Source organism: Oxyura jamaicensis, chromosome 1 (genome assembly GCF_011077185.1).
Source record: "Oxyura jamaicensis isolate SHBP4307 breed ruddy duck chromosome 1, BPBGC_Ojam_1.0, whole genome shotgun sequence".
Taxonomy (NCBI): Eukaryota; Metazoa; Chordata; class Aves; order Anseriformes; family Anatidae; genus Oxyura; species Oxyura jamaicensis.
In genome coordinates, this window is record NC_048893.1 from 140,496,776 (window position 1) to 140,502,775 (window position 6,000).

The 6,000-nt window shown below is 36.3% G+C and overlaps 2 long non-coding RNA genes across 2 annotated transcripts in view; both read left to right on the forward strand.

Annotated features, from left to right (window-relative positions):
• The window catches only part of LOC118161536, an 82,918-nt gene extending 81,437 nt beyond the window's left edge, over positions 1-1,481 (forward strand). Inside the window, exon 4 of the long non-coding RNA XR_004748077.1 lies at positions 884-1,481. This is a non-coding gene — a long non-coding RNA (uncharacterized LOC118161536). The remainder of the gene's footprint in view (positions 1-883) is intronic.
• Positions 1,482-2,096: 615 nt separating this feature from the next.
• On the forward strand, positions 2,097-5,239 carry LOC118161531. Its single transcript, XR_004748074.1, has 3 exons — positions 2,097-2,441; positions 4,539-4,733; positions 4,815-5,239. It is a non-coding gene; the product is annotated as an uncharacterized LOC118161531 (long non-coding RNA).
• The last annotated feature ends 761 nt before the right edge of the window (positions 5,240-6,000 follow it).

A 6,000-nucleotide genomic window follows, 5' to 3' on the forward strand; every position in this document is an offset into this window, starting at 1 on the left:
AAATAACCTTCTCCCTATCCTTTTCTGGTCTTTTTACAAGCAAATCCATATACATTTTACATGTTCTCTGGGCCATGTCTTGTAGTGATTCTCAGTGCAGAGCTGTTTTAACACATGCAGAGCAGTCTACACAGAACACTGGGGAACTCGGTGCTTAGCATTTTAATCAGAAGGCACCGAAGTCTCTCCATTAGAGCTATATATTTGTGTGTGTGTAGGAGTGCTCTTTAAAGTGGAAAAATGAAATTAGTGCTTTAGGGGGAGGAGCAGGTAGAGAACTATTGTTCATCACAAAACTAGTCAGGAAGAAAATGTGCATATGTTTATTGGATGGGTTCATCAATGATGACTGCTATTTTCAGCAAGCCTGGTGAATCAGGAAGCAGTAGTTACATGTGCGGTCTGATTGGCTAACATTAGTCTCTATTATACTAAATGCTTTTTGATTAATGAAGATGAGCATGTTGTTTGACTCAACAGCTCACTATTTCAGGCAATTTTGAACCATGGTATACATAATTATTTATTTAAGTCTACTTGCAATAATTATAAAGCCTGTTACATGGAATGGGTGGATCATGGGGATGTGCGTACATATATTTATATGTCTACAGTGTCTATATGAAATATATAAAATGCACAGTCAATAGAAACAAAGAAAGACTAAACCTCCTAAGCCCCATTCTGAACTTCAAATCATTTAGATGCAAATACTTTCTGCTAATATTTTGTGACTTTTCAGACTCCTGAATACAAATAAATATCCACTTCTCATTGTGGTTTTAAGGACCAAAACCCTGTTTTTTGGACTAAAGCTGAAAGTGAGTTCAGAGCCAGGATTTTCATAAGTATTGTCCTGAAACCAGTTCCCTGTTTTTTTCAGCCAGGAGACCAACAGCCTAAATATCTCCATGAAAATGAAGTTGGCTGTCTGTCAGGTAAGCGAATCTCAAATTCTTTAACATAGGAAGCCTGAATCCAGCTATCTGTCTAGTTTGAATACATGAGTAATCTCAGCGACCATATATTGTTAGTCTAAACAAACATGTTACAGTCCTTCCAAGAATGAGCAGGATGCTAGTCCAGACTACGAAGCACTGCTGTGATAACCTTACTGAGAAAATGGTTGACCAACTTTTTTTTTAGTTCTGGCTTTTGAATTATAGCATAATTCAAACTACAGATTTCAGTTATCAGTCATAGAAAAGCCATAGGTGACCATTGTAAAGTCTGTATTTTAAACAAAGATGAGTATCTGGTTAAATATAGTATCTGAAACCCTGTTCATTCAGGAGCAAGATCCAAAAGTGGGAATGCTTTAAAGTTCATGACCTTTTAATTTCTTCTGGGTGATTCTTAAACTGTCCACTAATGACAGTCCTAACTCTGTGAAGTTTGCCATGCTGTATTATTATAGTAAAGGACCACCTGGACTAACCTGATCACCAAGCCTTCTCCTGACACCTTTGTAACATTCTTCAACCCTTTAGCACAATGACCGTAATCCCTCAAAAATAAACAAATAAAATAAATAAAAACATCTTGCAAGAAGAGAGGACTTAAAACAGGAAAATTTTGAGTATTTTTTTTTTTTTTGAGTAAAAATGGACAGTTGATCCTGGGAAATGGACCATACACCACATTACAGAAGGTTAAAAAAAAAAAAAAAAGGAACATAAATCAAGTTCGTTGTTTGTATAAGGGGTGTATATCTGTGTGTGGAGTCTGGAATCCTTCCTATATCCAATCACACAATTGGTTTAATTCTGAATGTATTAACAAGACACACCACTGGTCACAAGACAGAGTTCTTACTAGCACTAAGACCAGACACCCCTGCAATATCCCTTGGCTAGATGTGGCTGGTTTCAATCCTCCAAAGAAAGTTCAACACCATATTCCCCCTGTTCTTCCCTAAAGCTAAGTAATATATCTGGAGGTTGGTGCGTTGTTTTTTGTTTGTTTGTTTGTTTGTTTGTTTGTTTGTTTGTTTTTTGTTGTTGTTGTTGTTGTTGCTTGCTTGCTTGCTTGCTTTAAAAACAAAACCAAAAATAATAATATTAAAAAAAATGCTTCTTCCTGTACCCTGCAGATGGTCAAGAAAACTAACATACTGTATTAGTTAAAATCACTAGCAGTATGTGGGACAAGCTTACTCAGCCAAGCCTCTTCAACCCTCATTTATAGATCAGCACTGGAGACCTTAATCACAATCTTGAGTAATAGGCTCCAGGATTACTCTTGTCATAAAAATACGGTCAGCTAAATATTGAGTTTTACCATAAAGCTATTTCAGTTCTTCCCTTCTAACTAGAAGGTTGTTCCTTTAATGATCAGAAACCTTCTTCACCTTCTCCTGTCCTTTCTTAGCTAGGATCTGCTACATCCAAAGGAAAATTCAGTAGAGTAATCAATGTGTAGAAAGGCTCAAAGTAAGCACAGTAAGTCTTGACCTAATTGTGGTTCATATATTTTTATACTATTCTGGACTGTCTTTAGGAAGTTGCTGCAGCATGCTCTTTCCCCAGCTGAGTCTGCTGGGCTGGCCTGGCTTGCCACAGAGACCATAATAAATAGCAAAAAGGTTGCAGATTCTGTCAGTACACTCCCTAAAAACACCATTTGAGGGCAGAAATATGTAAACTTCAGAAAGAAAAGCCACAGATTTTTTTTTCCTTATATAAAACTACTTCCAGATCCTTGTTTTATTCAAGTTGTTTTAACCTCTGCTAAAATATTGTGGTGCAAGCAGAAGTCATACCCTCTGCTGACAACTCAGTTGTCCTCTGGAGAAAGAAAAATTGCATATGGTATGTGTAGGAAGGAAAACATAACATAACCTGAAGTCGACTAGCTTGAATTTCAGAAAATCCACTAGGAAAGAAGCTCAAATACAATACTGAGGTGCTGCCCTAGGTCTTTTCTGCTTCATCTGACTTTTTTTTTTTTTTTTAATCTGATTGAATAAAAACAATTTAGGTACCTTTTCACAAAGAAGAAGCCTAAAAGAGTATCTAGCACAATGAACGGCACCGCTATTTATTGCCTCAGATTTTCTTCTTTATATTTGTGGTAGTCTCATTTATTGCCTATATCTCATGCTGATTCCAACAGTCAGTTCATACCACTCACGAAAACCACACAGATTAGATAAATTTGTACAGGTATAAATCAAGCCATTAAAGAAGTTCAAATAACATTATTAAAAAAATAAAAATAAAATAAAATAAATCACTTAGAGTGGGCTTTTTCCTTTTACTCATGAGAAAAGGTTATATTAAATAAGCTAACAAATTCAGATTTCATACACATGCAACAACGTAACAATAAACATTTTATGCACTTTGAGTTTATTGGGTAGTGTGATTAAATTGTTTTTAAGTATCTTTACATTTGCTCCTTCACACACCAGCTTTCCTTGAAACTGTATTTTCCTGTTTTCCCACAGAGCTGGGTCTGGCCCTGGGACGATGGTCATTACTGTCCCTGATGACCTCAAGGGGAAGAGCATATGCCTGAGGTATTTTGTCTGAATTAATATGGCAAACAAAAAATTCAGGCATTGTTTACACCATCCTCCATGGTGCACATTTTTAACGTATTTAAAAGCAAATCTTCTGATTTTCTAAAGTCAATCCAGATTTATTGTTATTTTTTCAGTATTTATTGGTTTAGATTCAAATCCTATAACCATATTCATTAGAGACTATGCATATTTTGAGGGTATTTCTGCCAGGGTATCTATTCAACATGTGGGCAGGGACCAGACAGTTTTGGCAGGGCTCATGACAAAGAAGATTCTCCCATTAAATATATAATGTTTACAGTCATTTCGGATAATTATCTTGCCAATTTTATAACTTTAAGTAGCCAGTGTGATTTACACTATGTTGTCCCATGAAAGCATCACTAGGACTGGCCTCCTTTCAGAGTACTCCAGGCTCACTGTGTTACTGCCTCACTTCTGCCACTTGTATTCCACTAAAAGTCATGCCCCTCCCTTCAGTTTCCACCACTGCACAGCAGCCCATCTGGAAGCACCTGGTGCCTGGGAGGAAGGCCCTGAAACCTGGACTCCTAAAAGGGCAGCTAGCATTTACTTAGCAAGAAGTCCTTGCACGTAGATCTCATGACCAGCCAACCCAGCCCTCTGGGTAATTACCTAATCCCTTGAGAACTCCCCATCTAGCTGCCCTGTGTGGGCTTTCAAAACATGTAACATGCGGTGTACATACAACCCATGCTCAGCAGGTCCATCAAGTCTCTCCTAACCTGTCTAAAACTACTACCTATGAGGAGGGTGACTATATATTTCAGTTAGAAAAATGTTTCCCAAAAGTACTGGACTTTATGTCTGCACAGCTCAGTTTATATGCACTATGCAGATTATATAGCTCCAAATGGGCTCCATATAGTAGTAATGTTCAGAATATAGATGTCAAATAGGCCAGAGACATTCAAATCCTGGACCTTCAACCTTCAACTACCAGACTTTGGGAAAATCTGGACTATAATACCGAATCCTTAAAGTGCCCTAGGATCTCTAATAGGATGAAGAGGAAATGCCATGTGGAAAATGTGAAGTTTCACTGATGCTCTCAAATTTCTCTTTCACTGAGACTCTGAAGAAACCGTGCTGAAGGAACAGCACTCCATGGAATGCTTCAAAGAGATAAAGCCACAGTGAAGCTCATAAATATAACCTCTCAGGCGGAAATATGAGTCACTGCTTGGTGAGTCAGCTGCAGGTATCATGACAGTAGGCAGAAGCGTGCCATTAAATAACTTTCTAACAGAATTGCTTCTTTCTCTAGAGTTTGCATATAGTTGCAATTCTGGCCTTTTCAATACAAAAGAAGTTTTACCAGAGAAACTAAGGAGATCTGGAAAATTGAAGCAGACTTACATCTGAAAACTTTGAGGGCTTTGGAAGAAAGTTTGCTTTAATATTCTTTTATTATTTTTATTATTATATATATTTTTGGAACTATGATTCAGTTTTAAAAGATCCAAGCTCAAAGAGCCTCCAAATCTGACAGATAAGTGAAAATACTAGTACACAACTTGTTAGACTTTAGTCTTTCCCATGAAACGTGAATACCATGAAAGAGGACAGAAGTTCAGAAATATCTACTTGAAATATGTATTCTTGTATGAAAGCTATGTGAGCTAGGAGCTGATTGAGTTTTTAAGAGTGACTATCTGGACAGGTGGGTAGTGTCTTTTTTTTTTTTCTCTAAAATATATTTTCTCCAGAATTTTAATGATGTAATCTCTCCAGCATCTTCCACAGAGCTCAGAGCTCAATGAAAACTTTGCCAATGTCTTCTGCTTTGTTACTTGTCTTGCTGAGAATCCAAATAAATAAATATATAAATAAATTTAAAACAAACAAAAAAAATCATTTGTAAACCTTAAAAAAATGTATGGACATTATTTTGGAGTTTGATTTATACAGTTTTAATTAATTCTCTTAATGTTAAAGTAAAAATCACTATTCTCAGGAAAGCAAAACAGAACAAACAAAAAATGCAAATATTTGTAAAACTAACAAAATCAGGATTGCAGTTTTTAATTCACTCTTGAATATCCAAAATCATAAATAATTCAGTTAAGTAGGACAGGATCTTTGGTCAGTAATAATTAGTGAAGTACCAGTGAAACCGTTGATCTGGCTGAAGGATTTGAGAACTACCAATAAATGACATGTGAAGACATAAGAACCTGAAGACACGATTATTCCCCATGTCCCTGTGAAGTTGTGAATCAAGGAATTTGGGGTTTTGTTGTTGTTGCTTTTTTCCTTGTGCAGCTGGTGAGAGATAAATAAACCCGTGCATGAAAACATAGGAAAAAGATGAAATCTCAGTGAAAAATAAATAAATAAATAAATTACTTTTGAAAATGAAAAAGAAAAAAGAAAAGGAAAGAAAAGGAAAGAAAAGGAAAGAAAAAAGGAAAGGAAAGGAAAGGAAAGGAAAGGAAAGGAAAGGAAAGGAA